At 34.2% G+C, this 18,192-nt stretch overlaps 1 protein-coding gene across 1 annotated transcript in view; it reads left to right on the top strand.

Annotated features, from left to right (window-relative positions):
* Window positions 1-11,430: 11,430 nt before the first annotated feature.
* The window catches only part of uif (sushi, von Willebrand factor type A, EGF and pentraxin domain-containing protein uif), a 115,849-nt gene continuing 109,087 nt past the window's right edge, over window positions 11,431-18,192 (top strand). Inside the window, exon 1 of the mRNA XM_089632408.1 lies at window positions 11,431-11,793. The gene's annotated coding sequence lies outside the window, so the exon portion shown is untranslated. The remainder of the gene's footprint in view (window positions 11,794-18,192) is intronic.

Below are 18,192 nucleotides of genomic sequence, written 5' to 3'. Positions count from 1 at the left end.
TTTAAGGCTAAAATATTATTGTTATTTTCTGATTTTTAGAACTGAGTCCTTTTGAGTAATATGAATAATATAATAGAGTTGGAAAATATAAACATTATGCAGTTTGACGTGTTTCAATGAATACGTGTAAGCGATTAAAGAGAAGCAGTATCATTAATGCATTGGCTGGACCAAACAACTTTTAGATCAAGAATGTGGAAGAGCGGAAACAATAATGCCTTGTTTATTACTGACCAAACCACATAGCTTCATAGTGAGTTTTACAGTATATTTAAATAGTATAACAGAAAAATTCTTAATAAGAATTTTCCAAACCCAGATAATAATAAGTAATTTTGTGAATACGTGTATAAAATAGCTACACCACTGAGCTACTAATGACAATTTAATTATCAATCTTCTGCAGTCAACTCTTAGAGGTGTTTTAAAAATAGCAAGTCCTTCAAAATTAAAAATAATAATTAATCCATGTCAATCCGAATAAAGGTTCAGAAGCGAAAATCGGGCGTGCAAAATTAATTGTTACCTACTATTTAAAACCGTGGTACGGAGGTCATTACTTATTTATGTACAAGCGGTTCTAATTATATTTAAAAAATATGTACATTTATAGAACTTTCAGGTTTAATAGATAAAATAGCATAATATAAATAGTATTATGCCTCCCGACCCTAAGTCAAATATTGTTAATTTATTAAGAATCATTAAAGAAGAATCTTCAAATGGTTAATCCTGTTAAAAACGGTACTGCAGGCCATTCGATGCAAAGAACAGATGTTTCGATAAATTATGAATGTAATAAAAGTTTAACAAGAAACGGCCTGCAATCCCGTTTTTAACCGGATTACGAATAATTTAAAGAGAATTTTATTACTAATTTTTCTCCGTGCGTCCATTTATTCGTTCTTGCTCAAATCACAGTTGAACAAGGTGAGAGCTTTTGGTTATATTTTCAAAGTAAATAAAACATATAACTTTCCAAATAAAAAAATAAACTAATAGAAAAATAATGAAACAAATATCTAATTTAATTCTTTTACGAATGTATCAAGTAAGTATTTAGCATGTACGATTTCGAACTTTCAACAATTTCCCTGTTTGATGGAATGCCGCGGCGTTCTATTTGTAGGTCAGCAATGTCCACGGGCCGCGCACTTCGGCACACCTGAACACGAGAGAATGAACTCTTGCATATTTCGTATACGGCCACGTAACTCATACATGAAAACGTATCTCATACATGAATACGTATTTTGTGGTTCATTATAAGATGTCGGCGCGTCGTGGTCTAGTGCGTGAGGCTTCTCACATCCCTTTTCACTTTTTCGGATATTTCGGCTAAGTAGGTATTTGCTTGAATTATTTATAACTAATTAATTATAATGTCAGTACTGGGTTAAATGTTGTCAAAACGACGAGGAAAATAAAGTTTTTGAAGTGAAACTTCTTTACGCGCGTTATGCATTTTCTAGGACCGGAGTAAAACCGACTCATGACCGTCACGAAAAACCGTGATCATTTCGCTATAGCAGCCTAGCTAATATTATATACCTAGTTTAGGTCACTCTCCAAACTAAGCTTCGCGGTCTAGAGGCAGAGCGCCCGACTCTCGTCGTGAAGAACCGAGGTTCGATCCCCGCTTTAACTAAATTTTTTTTTCTTTTTGTGATTTTTTTAATACGAGGAAAAGTGATGCGACTTTTAGATATTTTGACCGAAATATAGCTTACAAATCGAGCCGGTAGAGTCGCTCGGTATTTTGATTAATTATTGTTATTTTGAATCATTTAAATTTCTAATCAAGGCCGATAACGCGACTTATTACCCTCGCAGACGTGCGTGACAAGTTTTTTTAGTAAAAAACACAGCCGTTAGTGAGTTTTTCAAAATTTAGAAATGTTTTTCAAATTCAGACTCCATAGGGGTATGAGACTGTTAAAACACGATAGATCTTTTCCAAAACGGACAAATATACGGAAATATTTTGAAAAACGACAGATATGACTTCACGCTGCCGATATATCTTCGATTCGACCCTATATAAAGCGTTAACGAGACGTTATGTGATAGGAGTACACGTTGTATACGCGGTTCTCGTCGCGCGAGATACCTCTCCTCACGGTCTAGAGGCAGAGCGTTCGACACTCGTTGTGCAGGACCCGGGTTCGAATCCCATATTTTTATAACTTTCAATTTTTTTTATCACATGCTTCTTATAAATATGTCAATATTAGGAAGCTAGTTAAACGTTCATTTGTTAACAACACGCCTATAAATAAATTTATGCTTTTTAAAACTATAATGTACAGCATTCTGAATAATAATAATATGAAATGAAAAGAGAGAGAGAAGAATACTTAAAGTTTCACTTCCGTCGTGCGTAGGCTTGCCACACACTGTATTTTTTTTTTTCTAAAATATAAAATAGTTTTAATTCGAAATGAGCTGTGAGCATCGCTCTGCTTTTTTATAATCAGCTCAGTCAGGGCCGTATTAAGCCTCGGGGAGGCCTATCATTTTTGTAACCAAAGGGGGGGGGGGGGGGTGCTAGAGAATTTCAAAGAGAAAAAAATCTCCAGACGGCCCTGCATTGAGTTTGGGTTTGCGAGCCCCATTTGAAAGCCAAAACTTACAATAAAACACTAAAGAATGCTTCAATGAGTTATATAACATCCTCAGTCCGGGGGCCTCGTAAAGGGTAAAGATAGAAATAAGTTGAATTATGCATACCTATCGCGTATTTACCGGACAGGTTATTAGGTACCCCCACCCACGATTCAGCCCTACTGGAACATTTAATTATTTTAAAAAACTTTTTTTAGAGAACACTTCAAATTGTTATTCCGCAATTCGAAAATATCTAAAAACCCTTCAATCTCTCTTCTTCTCGTCTCGTCAAATTTTGGCAGCTTCCAATCAAAAATCTTAAGTTTCGTGGAAGATATCTGCTCTGGTTAGAGACCGTCATTTAGAATCGAAATATTATTAGTCGAAATGGATATGGATATATATGGTCAGTGGTTGAGTGGGCATAGCGCTTGGGTCTCACCCGAGCGTCGCGTGTTCGATTCCTCGGCTGGCTAAGTCCTCCATCACAACACAAGCAACATTTTCGGCTTTCTGTGGTGGTAGTAGGAGATTTCAAACATTGTTGGGTTATTCGTAACCTGGGAATGTTTGTCTTTCTTTTTAAAAAAAAAAAAAAAATATATATGTATATATATTTTTTTTTTTTTAAATAAAGACAAACATTCCCGGGTTACGAATAACCTGACAATATTTGAAAATCTCCTACTACCTCAGAAAGCTGAAAATGTTGCTTGTGTTGTGATGGAGGACTTAGCCGGCCGAGGAATTGAACACACTACGCCTGAGTGGGACCCAAGCGCGATGTCAACTCGGCCACCGACCGGTCGGTATATATATATATTTTTTTTGTGTTTCTTTATTCATAAAAATTTAAATGACTTCAGTTTTTTGTTTTCTACAGCCACCATACTATTCACATGTCCGTATTATGGTAGCCATATTTCTTTAGATTACAATGTTAAGATGTTATGATATAGGTACAGAAATAAGAGAGAGAAAAAATATATAAAAATAAGAAAAAAACATATGAATATAATGGAATAAAAGAGCAGTTAATTTAATTTAATGGCACGAGACATTCTTTGCAATCGTTCCTTCCCTTTACCAATAGCCAGTTCTGAACATTTCTAATGACTGGATCTGAATTTTCCACACTTCCTCCTTCACTTTTCCACTTCACAGGTACAATTGGAGCAGTCCGTTACCGGTACCGAATTGCCAAGGCGCTGATAATACTTAACACCTAACACATCGCCCTTGAGATTATTTTTCATAAAAACGGCGCTACACAAAAATAAGAATCATTCGTATATTATCAATTACAGTGATTACCTAACTGGGCATCTATTGGTTTTGACAAGGTGTGCAATTGTTACTTGCATCTTGCACCGTTTGGTTCAGAGCCGGACCTATTTCTCTATCTCTTCACCCTCCACAAATTCTATCAACCTCACAAAATTCCTCAAAAAATGGGAATTCCTGAGTTATTTTGAACTATTGGTGTCAATTAAGACTCTTGTTTGTAGGTACCCACCAGATATGACAAAATTAAATTAACTTCTGAAAACAGGACATCCTGGGAACTTGGAAATAATAAAAGTCGAAGTGGTGATTTACATTTATCCCTAGCCTTGATATCCAAACGGCCCCAATCTTCTGCTATATTTCGGTCCACGAACAAGTGTTATGTACTTGTCTAATGAAGCTAGAAGCCGATCCCTAGCAGGATTGGAATGTGTTAACCATTTCAGTCACCCAAAGCGAACACCGTTATGTAATAATAATAAGTCTGCCGACAAATAGCGTTTAATTAATTCAGCCATTCGGAGGCCCCTACTTTATATTCCTGACTGATCAAAATTATAACCGTTAAATCTTAACACTCCAAAATTCAATTATTATTATTATTGCGGTTGGTGCGGATTGCGAGGAATTCTGTATTTGCTTTTTTAAATGATGTCATTTGTGTATCTAATTCGTTGATTAATTTCACGAGGTGCGAAATTAGCATGAACGGAAAAATGTAATTACATGGACAAAATTCATTACAAGATTATTCCAATCCAAATACCGAAAAAACCGTCTGGTCACAAAATATATATTTTTAGGTTTTAGGTGCTTGCGTGCATAGCAAAATATCAATGTTTTAGGATCTTAATTAATAGATGCACTTGCGATTTATACAAGATCGGCAGATTTTTAATATTATAGAATCTGCGGACCTGTAAACTTTACAATTCTGAAATCTATATCTATAATATTAGTTAGATTGTTAAATATTTAATTATTAAAAATATTAAAGTATAAAAATACAATAAGACCGCCGCAATTACTTTTACAAAACTCCCAAAGTTCCCACATCAACAGGTCCATTTTCACGAAAATCAGCTTAGCACCTTATTCCCAGTCTTCAACAATATAGCTTTACACCAACAGGTCTAGTATTTAATTTAATTCCGTTTCAAGAAATTATCCTAGAAGGTGATTTTACAATCTGCGAATCTTCCCCGACTCTTTGTTGCTGGAAACATGGGGAAGTTGGGTGTTATTTGAAATGTATTTTATAACACAGAGGACGTGTGCGAGATAATAGGATTCGGTGAATATTTGCGGGCCATTGTAAAGAACTCTTTCTAATCACCAAAGAAACCAAACAACCCCTAATTATAGCATGTTGGCTTACAAAACTACCCCGTGTCAATAGGAGTTCCGAGATTTATTATTCTACGAAGTGCGTTCTCAGAGGCGCAGGTAAGGAAGTAATTACCTTACCTGGGTAGAAAGGCACCGACGTTCAAATCAAAAATTGTATAATTTACAGACATTTTTGTATTCACTAAATATGTGTTGTTTTTTACTTGGCGGAATTACTGCTTAAAAAAATAATATAAGTCGGTTTATTTTATAACATTCTTTCATAAATTTAATGTGGGTTATACCTAAGAATCTCACGACCACCAAATTTGGGTACCTACATGGTTCATGCCTGTATAAAGAGCAAGTATTTGGGAGGGTGGGAAGTTAGGGGGTTCAATACCACCCTCCTCTTTCCCCTCCTCCTCCCCATCCGACCTCAGTATAGTAAAAAAAACACTCTTAGATTACATTTTTGGAAAATAGAACAAAATTGTTTGCACCATCTCTTTTATCGATGTCATGTAGGCATTAAGTGGTGGTAGTAGAGTTCCCAAAAAAACTTTCTTGTAACTTTTACATACCCTCTTCTGTCTTGCCCACCTAACCTAATATAACCCAACCTAACCTAACCTAACCCAACCACCAAAGCTCATTATTTCGAAATCAATCCTAGAGAAAAATGTTAACATTACGCGATGTATAATCCAAAGCATTGCAATACTATACTTACATTAATTTATGATAACATTGCGCTTACCCATGAAATAATTGTTCCACAGACTACTGAAAATTCTATTTTTTATAGGTTTTACGGTAGTTTGTTACCTACATCGTGCAGGTAAATACGCAATAAAATACCATTCAGACAATATTTTTTTCCCTATCATTTCCACATACATAAATCACCTTCTTCTTCGGCCCAAATCGTAACGCAATAAGCACGCAAACAGCAGATCCATAAACAAATATAAAACCACTTTTATGTATAGCAATTTGCCGTGTTCATGATCGATAATAAAACATTGATTGCCATTAAAAAAACACCCACACGGCAGGTTTCATATTTACCCGAGCGTTGAGGTTTTACATACGAAACACAATGAAATAAAGCTCCGCGTAGTGTTTTGACAATTCAATGAAATGAAGTGTGAACACAACTGACAGTTTTTATGGTGTATTCATATCCGGATGAAGACCAGTATCCTGATTAATATATACCGCGCTTTAAGGGGTTATAAAATTCTCCCGTCATTCTCCATCCCGACCGAAAGTCATAAAGACATAATGCAACAATTAAATAATAATCTTTGTAAAAAAATATTTGTTTATGATAGGAGTACTCACAAAATATTATGTCCGCCTTTAAGGTGAGCGTGTGATATAGGCATGCGACCAAAGTCACTTACTAACATAAAGACGGTTTTCTACATTTTGGTTAAAAGGCATAAAGTTTTTGTTGGAATTTTCAGAGGCTCCAATAAAATATATGTACTTGAATTCATTGAACATATTGGTTACATGTTACATTGTAAAAGTCGTTTATCCTAAAAATTGTATAAATATACAATTATGACCGGTTGGTGGCCGATTTGACATCGCGTTTAGGTTCCAGGCGTAGTGTGTTCAATTCCTCGGCTGGCTAAGTTCTCCATCACAACACAAGCAACATTTTCAGCTTACTGTGGTGGTAGTAGGAGATTTTCAAATATTTTCAGGTTATTCATAACCCGGGAATGTTTGAGTTACTTTTTAAAAAAAATAAAAATTACTGAAGATGTAAAATAGTTGGAGATCACGATCGTTCAAGATCTCAAAGGTAACGTCAAGACACAGGAGTATCCTGTTTGCAAAATCCGATATTTCCATTTACAGGAACATAGAAAATGGCTGCTAAATAAATTATTATCATGAAATTTTGTTATAGATTTGCAACCCACAAAACTTTCTTCAACTATACTTCGTTTGAACTTAATTACTACAAAAAACAACTATTTACGTCGGGGAAGATGGAAAAACAAGCATTTATTTTCATTTTTAACATTTGCCGGAATTGGTATTTCTGATACAACAACATGGCGTTAACTCAACATGGAAAATATTGCACAGGTATATTTATTTTAACTAATTTTGAAGATCAATGCATTTTTTGCATCTCGCCCTAAGTAAATGTTAAAACGAAGTGTTATTTCAATCATTTGAGCTATTGATATTGAAAAGGAATACGAAAAGTTTAGACTTTCTTCTTACTTCAGATGCCTTAACCTATCGAAATTTGGTGATTTTATTTGATCACCAAGGAAATCTCAACACTTTTCAGTTGACTGCGGACCGCAACCTGAAACAATTCAGCGAACTGCACTCACATCAATTATATTATCAATTAGGTTATTTTGCCCAAGTTTCAATACCGAATAGAAGAATATTCAAGAACAAACATTAAGAAAAGGTGAAATTTGGTTTAATTTCAATATTAAATGCACAGATACGTCACTAAGCAGAAATGCATTATTATTAAGTTCACCTACTTTCCAAAAGTTATCGATCGACATAATTACATAACGATCGGTGGAAATGCACGCCTCATTATGGACGTGGTGAACTGGCGCAATGCTAAAATGCCGAGCTTTCTGCATAACGGGACCGAATATGTGTCACTAGCACTGGATTGGTAGGTGAGACGCACGGGAAATGTTTACAACTTTGCGGGTTTACAGTTTACAAACTTCCCGTAATTTACTTGAGGAGCAAACCAACATGACGCGACGTAACGCGCCGTACCGCGCCGCGCCGTTCCATTTACCTTTTGGTATTTTCATAACCATTTTTCCATTTACGTTAAGCGTAAGGTGTTAGTTATTGTGTTAAGTGTAAATAGTCGTAAAGAGAAAATATCGCCACGATCATTGTACTGGAATGCAGTCATTATAGGTATTATGGCAATGGGTTTATGAATATATGTATATTTACTTATTTAAGAGAGTCATTATGAATGTATTGGGTCGATTAATCACATTAGTCAAAACAATAAAAAAGCCATTGGGTTGATGAATGTATATTTTTTGATTTATGGTGTCATTATGTTGGCCAGCTTGATTAGTCGCATTTGAGTAACCAATGTGTTTAATGACCTTATGTATATGATAATGTGATTATAAGAATACTCATTACACAAGTACACAGGTACACAGGTTAAACAAGAACCTTCGTAATGTAGTTAACAGAAAGGAGACTCTATCCCTCTAACAGGATTATATAACTCGATTATACTAAAATTAACATTATGGGAATCATGTAATATGGTAAATTTTGCATGAACCATTGTTATTTTGTTTACTAGTTTCGGGAGAGCGGTATATTTTTTCAGTTTTTTTAGTGATTTTTACAACTTTGGGTACTTACCTGTACCATTTTTTGTGACCATTCGAAAGCTCATTACGTCCGAAAGAGAAACAGGTAGCAGGTAGTACTTATTTAGTCCTACTTATTTTGGAGAGCGGGAAAAATCGATTATCGATGATTCAGTCACTTTTTTGTTAGAAAAAAAAATTCAATTTACGTTAATCAAAATGACAAATTCTTACAAAATTCTGATACAAAATCCAATTCTACTTTTTAAATTATTTTCAATGACTATATTTCATCCGATTTACGTCTTTAGGAAATACCGAAACCCATGTACTAAGGTATATTATAGCATATTGGTATAAAAATAAATCATTTCCATTCATTCAAGCTATAATTCATCCAGATTGTATAAATCCATAGAAATAATTATTACTAAAATAAAATTGAGATAATCTTACAAAAACCTTACCTTGTCGTTAAAATACATAAAAGTATTACTATAACTAACTAACTAACTAACCATCACGCCGTTTTCCCGCAGAGGTAGGCAGAGAGGACGGACCGCCAAACAACTCGGTCTTGGCACACACTCCTTGCCTCATTCACATTCATACATCGTCTCATACATACTCTTCTATTGTTCTGACTCTTGACATGGCCCGACTGAAGTATCTGATTCACTTGATCGTGCCATGTCTTCCTCGGGCGTCCCCGACTTCTGCTACCATTCACATTTGCATCGTTTATTCTCCTTACACTCCTTTCTTCGCTCATTCGCTCTACATGCCCAAACCATATAAGCGTCCCTTTCTTGATCTTACTCATTACGCTTGCATCAGCCTTGCACTCTTTGCAAATCTCCACATTCCTCACAGGATCATACATGGTTTTACCACACATACACCTCAGGGATCTCATTTCAACAGCATTCAATCTACTTTCATCCTTTCTTTGCCAGTTCTATGCCTCACTTCCATACATCAGGGTAGGTACCAGCACTCCATTGTGGACTGCTAACTTCGCTTCTTTGGACAATTTTTTGTTAGCGCCAACTGCGTTCAGTCCTCCATTAATGGAGTTACCTGCATTTACTCTTCTTTCAATATCTTACTATAAAATATTATTATAATATTCGGCTGTTTTTGATAAAACCCTTCAAGCCACATCTTTTGGAATGTTACTTTTCAGTGGTTTCATACAGAATAGTCTTCAAAGTACAAAACGGTAAATTTATTTTTGTTGATAAATGCAGTTGTAATTCAAAAAACCAAAAATTACGCGTACACTCCTTTAGGTTATTTCAAGAAAATCATAGATTGAATTACTCAACCCTTAAATCTCTTATACCAAATAATATTATTTTTTATATTTTCACCGCCCAAATAAAGATTTCTTGGAATATAGAAATCAGCTAATTTTATATATAGAAATAAGTTAGAATGTTAAAAAATTTTATTTTGTTTAAAGTAACTAGTTGCAAACCAAAATTCGGGAGGGTTTTTCAATTCGCATCCCGTACCAATGTCAAAATGCGCAATTAGCATAAAAAATATGACGGGACTAGTTGACCGCCAAACGATCCACACAGACCGACTTTTGGAATGCACCTCGCGAAACAACCCGTCTCTTTTCAACAACTCGAGAACTATGCAATAAATGAGATAAATTACAAACAACTGATTGTCTGCTGATGCCAAAACTTAGGCTGCAACCTACTAAATCGATTTGATCGATATCGCATTGTATTTTGTCTTCTCTTTCTATTTTAATGTTGCTTTTATGGCAATAGACTGAGACGGTTGCAGCTTTTTATACTTATCTTAAAAATTTGTGTCTACGTCAGGACTCAGGAATTTTAGCGAGCAAAGAAACAGATAAAGTTTACTTCTCTCTGGAATAGTGGTGTTTCGGTCAGACACCAAAGCTCGGGTTGGAAGTAAAGGGAGACACAAGATTTAGGTTTGTTAAGTGAGAGGTCGATAGCCAGTTTCTTTCACGGTGCCTTTATAATGAATGTTTATGGGTACTGTCGGGAGTGCTCGGATGCAACCTCACGATAAAAACATTCTAAGCCATGTTGTAATTCATTTTTCTACATAATATTTTCTGCAGATCAGGAAAACTATATTAAATACGGCAACATTATTACAATCAATACATCTTAAGCAGATTATTTTGACACATTGAAATGAAAGAATAATCAATTATTGAAGACAATATTAGCGATTCCTAAACGAAAATCTGAAACAAAAAAATCAGAAAAAGACCGGGGCAAGGCGAGAGTCCTGGGTTCCAGATCTATATGTGACCTTTCTTTTTCTGATTTTTCTGTTTCAGATTTTTGAAGTGAATTACTGGGAATACCCGTTGCATACCTTCATGACTTGTGATGAAATACGCAAACCCATTCATATAAATGGCATATGCTACGAAAGCTAATGAATTGTTGTAAGCACATTCTCACTTTAAGACTTGAAGTGGTCAATATAGCCTGGAGTAGGTAGGACGCTCTGCTAGTAATCGGACGGATCAAGTTCGATACTGGCAATAGATACAGTCTGTATCAATACAATGAATCCAGGAGTATGTAACATCTATCTTTTTATTTTCTTAAAATCTTAAGGTTTTCTCTTTTAGCTTCCTGCGCTTCCACTCATGTATCCCTGCCAGGCCGTATCTCTGTGCGGTTGTGCCGTAAGTAAGTATATACCTGTTCTGTACAGGTTATTGTATGGAGAGTTGGAGAGCTCCTACCTCGCCTCCCTCCTTTACCCGCCTCACCCACCTCACCCACCTTACTTACCTCGGCTACCTGGCCGCCTCAGTAAACCCGCTACACCGTCTCAGTCTCGAATCGGCGCGCCGAGAGCCAGGAGCTCTGCTACCTTTAACTTAGTTTAGTTAACTAACACGGAAGAACCATCAATCAATCAATCAATATAAAACCACCTCTGTGACAATCATTAACCACCCTTGTGAATACAACAAGTAAATAAAGTGCAAGTTTGTTGAACCATCATTAAAAATGTGTTATTTTTTCTCCTCGAGTGGGTAGCCTGAGTTCAGCGTGGTAATCAGCGCGGTAAATAACATCTTCTTTGGATAATTAGTGCACGATTGGATGGTTACAAGCATTGCAAGTGCTTGAACCTGGTGGCAGTACAGTGCAGAAGGGAGTTATTCTCTTCCCCGGGGGATTTGTGAGGCTTCCGACACCCAAAAGTAAGTGGGAGAACTTTGTATACTACCTTGATCTAAACGTGCGAGCTTTATGAGGTGAGCTTTCAGAAGAGCTCCGCAGGTGACAATAGATTACCCGAGTCGGTAGATTGCAGGTACTTTTCATAGAATTTATAAAATAGGGGAAACATTGAAGCAAAAAATATACTACCATTGATAATTGCACCAAAAGAAATCTCTTGAAATATTGTGCAAAAAAACGCCTAGGGGCTCGTTGTTGCAATCCAAGCGAAATGCAATAAACTTCTCTTTTAATGTTGTTATTTACGTTGAAATAAACATATTGTATTTAAATACGGTATGCCAATTCATATTTTAATTGTTTTGACATACTTAACGGTGTGGAAAGAACGCCAGAGCATAACGATTGACAGTTAGTTAGCTTCCATTATCGGCTGACTTGATCGGGATCTCGAGTTGTAGAGTTCAATGACAGGCTATTCAAATAGGAAGATAATACAAATAGGAGATGTACCCTAAACAGGTAAAGAAAAGCAAACAGGTGGATCGTGAATCAATATTGACGTACGTACACATGTCAGGTAGCTGACTTCAGGTGACTACTGTCGCCAACTTCAGGTATATCGATCAGGAGTCACACGTAACAGTAATTCTTGGGATGAACGGTTCCGATCATCAAGAAATACCTCCATACCAGGGGAGAGCATGTAATATGCTGACTACCACTTGCAAGTGGAGAAACAGTCCAGTGTTATAATATGACATTTTAAGACAAATCAACTGAGTTAATTATAGGCTTTAGTTACGTATACGATTAAATTATTTTCAGATGAATTTTGCGCCAAAATAGTGCTCAACATTTAATTACTCAATACCAACATAGATACTACGATTTGTAGTCCATTTTACGTACAATTACATCAAACTCCAAGTGATCAAGGAATGTTCTCATCATTATCAGCCCATATCTTTCTACGAATCGTATTCCATCCAGCATTGACGATTTCGGATACAAAATTAATATGACTTTGGCACATTGAGTTCAATCCTTATCTTTGCATATTCTTTTCCTTCTTAACCCAACTAATATGCTAAATGGATGTTTTAAGTAACATCTCACAACAAGTGTTATATTCGAAAGATGGTCATTTGTACAATTTGCACGCGTGTGTAAAAATGAACAGCGCCAATATCCGCCTAGTGACTCGACCGAACCCGGCGTCGAAACTTACGACAGCGTTGTATGAAACGGCCAGACCGGCTCTTCAGGTTTTGCCTTCTCCCCATTTGGGTCGTGGAAGTTTCTGTTTATTTTACTGCTATAACTCAATATCACTTTGGCTCTATACTTACAGCTTTACCCCTGTATCACCATGAATGTGTATGACTATAATAAATTCTAGATGATGTTACGCAGACCGGAGTGCGTAGCGTTTAGTTTAATTTTGTTTATATCTGCGGACTGCGGATAGATTGCGTGAGGGTATAAAGAACCGCACGTAATGTTTTAGTATCTATAATGGTATGTGGAGAAGACAAATTGATTTTCTCATTTTCGTAACATTAATTTAACAAATCTATTGACAAAGATAACATTCTAGAAAAAGAACAACAAACAAACTTACCACATTCAGGAAAAGGTTTAGTAAACCCACCACTAAAACTTTGTCAAACTTTCTTGGTATCTTTATATTTCTATCATGACTTCAACCACGACAAAATAATAGTACACAATATCCAATACAATACCGAATACTTGTTCATTGGATTCTGTGTGCTGTGTTCACAGGTGTTTTTTCAATACTTTTTAAGGGTACTTCATAGTTTTTTATTATAAAAATACCTACATCTTAACAAATAAGAAAATAACAGTTAAATTTCTAACAGAGTTGAAATTAAACATTGATCCGAATCTTTGCCGCTTTTTTTAGTATTTTTACATTTCTATCATGACTTTAACCACGACAAAATAATAGTTCACAATATCCAATACAATACCGTATACTTGTTCATTGGATTCTTTGTGCTGTGTTCACAAGTGTTTTTTACTTTTTAAAGGTGCTTCTCGGGCTTAGTCACGACGTTGATATCATCTCCATTACGAGACACGTTTATAAAATAATAACAAGATTCTTTCCAAGCCATTGTTCCAATATGTTTATAAGATGGATCTTCGATACAAATGGTTTGTTTAAATAACTCTATGAAAATTTCAATAGCCCTTTGGAATGTAGACTGGTCGATTACTATTACACCATGGGAAAAGGGTTCAGATTAATAATACAGATAAAAAAAATTAAACTGTACATTGTGGGAACAACGACTTATTTTTTAAAAATATGTCAAAAGTGTATGTAACAATATAAATCAATATTTTATAGATACTTCAGTTTGATAAAAAACAAATAATAATATAATGATGAAAAAACCATTGGTTTTGAAACATCAATCCTTTTTTGATGAAATAGTGGTGTAAACAAAGTTGTTTACACTAGCCAAAAAAATAATATTATCAAAGAAAATTAATAAAAGTCAAGCTTAATATCAAATGCTTTATTTATAGGATATTGGGTAGGAACTGATATTAATACTGATGTTTGTGAATTTATTTGAAAACTAATTAAATTAATACCTTTAATAGGTACTAAGTATATTTTGAAATGAAAAAAGAAAACTTTCAAGCAAACCTGCTTTTGGACTAATACATTAATTCATTTTTTAAATCAAACTAATGTAGAAACGGATTGTACTTAATTGTTTTATAAGCTATGAGCTCAGAAAATTTAAGTATGTATAATCGTCGGAAAACGTACTTGCTTCTGAATAATGTTACCTGCTATTCAAATTTTATCACATAAAAAACCCCTTTTCATCGTGAACCGTTTGCGCTTTTTAAAGCTTTGCTTGTAGTACTCTCCTTCGTTAGCATGGGGTTAAAGCCGGTGCTTTAATGTGAAATATTCCTCTGATCCGAGTATGTTAGAGCTGTTGACACTTCATGACAGTATCCTTTCGGCTCCACTGATTATACCACGATGACCAGAGCATGACCGGTGACCAGCGGCGGTTCACAGCATCTCTGATCTCACGTCAAGTCGCTTTTCACGTGTGATGTCATCCGGTGTACATGACATAAGACGTTGAATCAAATCGTGATTTAACTCAAGGACAATGCTAAGTGAATTTGTCGTGGAATCACTGACTGAAAAATGAAACAAAGAATACATTTTCATGCTGTTGTAAATATTGAATAGTTTCTTACGACTATGAAGCAAATAAACTGTTTGTTTGAAGGCTAAAAAACTCTTAAAAGAGCGTCACGAAATTTGCACAGCTCTCGGTCCGGAATTAGTAGCTCAGTCCTGTAATTTCAGCTTGAGCTTTGAAATATGTATTTAACTGTCAAAAATTAAGACGATTAGAAATTGTTTGTTGCTTCCTTTTCGTCAATAATATTTTAAAATAAATACATATTTAAAAAAAATACGTACGAAGAACTTAAGAAACAATTTTTGTATGCATATAATGTAATATGAGGAGTTCTATATAAACATAATGTTATTTTGTATAATATGTACAATCACATAGATAGTAACTAATTTGTGGCGTGACTTGAATTAGTGGTTAAAAAAAGACTTTGTTTAATTTAATAATATTTAAAGATGTTTTATCGCAATATCCATATATAATATATTGAACATGAATACGTTTGTATTTGCATTGCAGGAATACAAATTGTTTTTCCATTACAATATTCAGTGTTATAATCATCTGCATAAATAAATAAATGTTCTGTGATGGAATTGCCAGCAACAGCGTTGAATCGTTGGTTATGGTTATGATTCATGAATCCCGATTCCATTACCTCACTCAGTCAGCAAAGCTATCATTAAGTTACCACCTAATCTATCCTGAACCTTCATAAAAGCATAACTCTCTAAACTTTCATTATTTCCACGAACTAAGTGTGTTTACTCACTTTTCTTTCTAATTTAATGAATCATGAAATATCGAAATATTGAACTTATTTTCAATATATTCAATATAGTTTAATCACTTTTCTTTCTAATTTAATGAATCATGAAATATCGAAATATTGATTTTATTTACAATATATTCAATATAGTTTACCCACTTTTCTTTATAATTTAATGAATCATGAAATATCGAAATATTGAATGTATTTACAATATATTCAATATAGTTTACTCACTTTTCTTTCTAATTGAATGAATCATGAAATATCGAAATATTGAATGTATTTACAATATATTCAATATAGTTTACTCACTTTTGATTCTAATTTAATGAATCATGAAATATCGAAATATTGAATGTATTTACAATATATTCAATATAGTTGACTCACTTCTCTTTCTAATTTAATAAATCATGAAATATCGAAATATTGAGTGTATTTACAATACATTCAATATAGTTTGCTCACATCTCTTTCTAATTTAATGAATCATGATACATCGAAATATTGAATGTATTTACAATATATTCAATATAGTTTACTCACTTCTCTTTCTTATTTCATGAATCATTAAATCTCGAAATATTCAATGTATTTACAATATATTCAATATAATTTCCTCACTTTTCTTTCTAATTTAACTATATTATTATTATAAAATAATAGGTCCCAATAGCCGAGTGGTTAGAAGCGTTGTCTAGGTAAGACAGAGATCCTGGGTTCGATTCCCAGTTGAGACCGTCCCTTTTTTGTTTGTTTGTGTCTTGTTCTGTTTCATGTTTAGATTTATTGTTATTATTTTCTTCTTCATCATCAATGATAGACTATTATTGTATTGTCATAACGTCTAAATATTAAAAATCGAATCACGCCTATTTTAGCAACACTCTTCAATATTCGAATCGGCTTCGAAAGTAAAAAAATAATACTTTTGTTGTTATTACGTTTAATTAGCAGAACTTCATTGAATTAATTATAAAAACTAAATTACTCGTAGAACTTAAAAAATCTTAACATTACTAAATTTGATTTGATTACTTTTTTTTTAAATCAAAGCTATCTGAATTAATGAATCATGAGAATATAGTAATAATACATAGTCAAATAATTTTCATTTTATCATCACGTTTCATTTTAAATCATTTTCTAAAGGTCACTGGCACTGCAAACTTTTTTCCTAACGTTTCGTGTCCAGTCGGTGTCCAGAGATCTTATTATTTGCAGTGCGAGCTAATTCTAGCTAATTTAAACACATGGAGAATTATGGGTATTGCTTATTAATTAAGAATCTCTTAAGATTATTGGTAATCCGGTTAAAAATGGGATTGCAGGCCATTCCCTGATAAACCTTTAGTAAATTTCTAATCTATCGGAACACTTGTTCATGCACCTGCATTTCCTTGATAATAGGTATATAATGACGAAACGCGAAAATATTCGGATTGTTATATAATATTAATTCATAGGTTCGTTAAGGGCCTTCAATCTCGTTTTTACCCGGATTACCAATAATTTGAAGAGATTCTTAATAAGTTAGCACTACTCATTTTTCTCCCTGCAGATATCAGGAATCATGAGTATTTTCAAAATAAAACAAATTTTAACATTTTGAACTGTTATCGTCGCGTTAGATTTGAAAGTCAAATGAATCCAACATTTAGTATTCAGTCGGCTTTGAAAGGTCATATTATTACGAACTATCTTCCTCTAAAAAGGTTAACAAAAACAAACGATGCCCCTGCGTCATGGCCATTCCAATCATATTTGTTTCTAATTAACACTACCATGAGTCATTTTGAATCTTAACAATCGATAAACATAATCGCTTCTTATTAAAATTCTGCCAATATCACGCAAAATCCATAACAATACGAATATCAGAGCAAATATGAGCATCATATTTCATATTGAATCGGCTTCGAAAGGTCATTATTATGAACTGCCTTCTATGATAATGTCAAAGGGAACAGTAGATGCTTCTGCGTCGTGGCAGATCCAGACATGGTTGCATCCATTTGTGTGCATTGCACTGTTACACAATCTATTTGATTACTTACCATTGTATGCAAGAAAGTCAGTTGTGTCAATTGGTTGGTTTGTTAAACATAGACATCGATCGGTTTTTACGGCGCTTTTCATTCTTTCAAACCTGAGAAAGCGTATTTTAATTCCGTTTTAATTCGATAGACGTACATCATCAACAGTAAAATACCTAAATATAGATATGGTATTTGTATTTCAGAATTTAAAAAACTGAAGATAAAATAAAAACAAAGTCACAAAGTAGAAATCTAGATGGGAAATACAAACTTACCAAACAAATGCAATGTTTTAACGATAAACAATAAATACACGATGAAACTGAAAATCTTCGTTGATTTAAAGAATGTACATACCGCAAATAGGATGCCAGTGTACGAATCTACTTATTCTATTATATT

This window comes from Hesperophylax consimilis, chromosome 6 (genome assembly GCF_061612785.1).
Source record: "Hesperophylax consimilis isolate HC1 chromosome 6, BYU_Hcon_1.0, whole genome shotgun sequence".
In the NCBI taxonomy this organism is placed as follows: domain Eukaryota; kingdom Metazoa; phylum Arthropoda; class Insecta; order Trichoptera; family Limnephilidae; genus Hesperophylax; species Hesperophylax consimilis.
The sequence above is the reverse complement of the archived record's forward strand: the minus strand, read 5'-3'. Positions and strand labels throughout refer to the sequence as shown.